The following is a 2,111-nucleotide window of genomic DNA, read 5'->3' as shown; positions in this document are numbered from 1 at the left end:
TGAAAAGCTCCTAAAATTATTTTAGTCATAACACTATTAAACACAGTTTTACCCAAACAATTGAATAATGTGTTCTTTAATTGTAACTGCAAGCACATTGGTCTTTGCAAATCAAATATCACATTAAAATTTTGTTTTACGTCCTTCTAATGAGGTATGTGTCTGTTTTTACTTGAAGTGATCAGTTGCAATAAAGTTGTTTCTGTTTTGAATGCTGTCAAAGTCATTCCTGTGCTGCTGCCACTTCCTCATTGTCACAACAGGTTATCGAAGAATCCTCCAACACAGCACAAAAATATAGAGCAACCAAGAAATTCCTGTCTTGCGTCTCAGGTTGCTAGGCGATCTGGGTTTGGCCAGTGAAGGAACCTTGCATATATACAGTATAAATTAATGGAGCTTACTAGAAGTATGCAAAGCTACAGACATCAGAAAAAACAGATTCCAAACAGACAAGGAAGATCCACATCTGCAAGTATTGGTGCCCTCCTCAGCAGCCTTTACTAAACTCTTATGGGCTTCTCTAGCACCATGACTCGGATACTGATGGTAGGTCTGGATGGGTCTGGAAAGACCACAGTCCTCTACAAGCTGAAGCTGAATGAGACGCTCTGTACAATCCCTACCATTGGATATAATGTTGAGACTGTGGAGCCCATCCATAACGTGACATTTATTGTCTGGGATATGGGTGGTCGGGACAATATTCGAGCCCTGTGGAAAATCTTCTCTGCCAACACAGATGGCTTGGTCTTTGTGGTGGACAGTGCTGACCCAGAGAGGTTTCTGGAAGCCAGAGAAGAGCTTAATGCAATCCTGGAAAATGATGAAATGAGAGGTGTGCCGTTATTGGTGATGGCCAACAAGCAAGATCACCCATGTGCCAGGAAACCCATGGAGCTGGAGGAGGAACTGGAACTGACCAAGATAAAGGGACACCAGTGGCACATTCAGGGGTGCTGTGCCACCAATGGGGAAGGACTGGTGGAGGGGCTAGAGGTTCTCGCCAACTTCATGAAGCTGTGTTAGAAGACATTCTGAGAGACTAAATTCATGTCTATCCATAATATTTCTTCTTTCTCCATCTAAGGAGCTGGAAAAGTATATAGCACAAATACTGTACTGTATAATATCAGCTTACTCTTCACAAGCCAAAGAGTGAAGGAACTGTGCAAAATGGTTGTCTCCACCAAAAATATGTCAAGTAAAATGTTTAAAGGGCTGATTGCAAAGGTTAAAATAGATTGTTTTTAGAAATGAATGATTTTACTGATAACTTTAATAGTAATAGTATTGAGTAGATAGACAATGTTGTATCCTCTTTTGACATGTACAAAATATGCATCATTTTTCTTTTTATTAAAATTAGCTATTTCTTGAGTAAATAATTGTTGTATTATTTGAAGTGTCATTAAACCCAGACTATAAAAAAAAATCTCATTACATGCTATATAACAAAGGTACTAAAGCATTTGTTTTGTGCACAGTAAAATATACATGGCTGATCCTGCCTTCAGCTGTCCCTCCCCATTTGTAATGTGTCCCCTTTGCAGCCTGAGATTGTGTAGACCATCTGGTGTCCTCTATTGAGCATGCTCAAGTTCATTTCCCTCCTAAGCTCTTAAAGGGGTTTTAAGGGGACGTGTTTTTTTTCACCTTAATGCATCCTATGCTAATGTGGGGAGGAGCCACCGAGAGACCCCAGAAATCGATGTTCGGGGCCACTCGGTGCAAAACGAGCTACACAGTGGAGGTATGACATGTTTGTTATTTTTAAAAAAACGATCCTTTAGTAGCACTTCAATTTCCTCCTTTTTCTTATATGTGCAGCCCACATGACTATAGAGTCACACATGTGGGTGTATACATAATGGTAAATGACACTCCCTCCCTCCTCCTCCTTAGTGCTAAACACTATGGGGGTGGGATATAGTGTGCTGATTGATCACATTTCCTAGGAAACTAACAAAAATCTTAGTTTTAATATAAATCTGTACTAAATATATCAAATATAATTGTGAATACCTGTAAAGTAAAAAATGGGCTAGATGCTGTCTGAAAAAAAATGAAAGCTAATGCATACCTCCCTACTTTTTGAGATGGGAACGAGG

The 2,111-nt window shown here is 39.6% G+C and overlaps 1 pseudogene; it reads left to right on the top strand.

Moving 5' to 3' along the window:
* The first annotated feature begins 233 nt into the window (after positions 1–233).
* Positions 234–1,388, top strand: LOC143935751 (uncharacterized; annotated as a pseudogene).
* The last annotated feature ends 723 nt before the right edge of the window (positions 1,389–2,111 follow it).

The sequence above is a fragment of the Lithobates pipiens genome, unplaced genomic scaffold, assembly GCF_037356315.1.
Source record: "Lithobates pipiens isolate NorthernLeopardFrog02 unplaced genomic scaffold, aLitPip1_a1.2 Scaffold_28, whole genome shotgun sequence".
In the NCBI taxonomy this organism is placed as follows: Eukaryota; Metazoa; Chordata; class Amphibia; order Anura; family Ranidae; genus Lithobates; species Lithobates pipiens.
The sequence above is the reverse complement of the archived record's forward strand: the minus strand, read 5'-3'. Positions and strand labels throughout refer to the sequence as shown.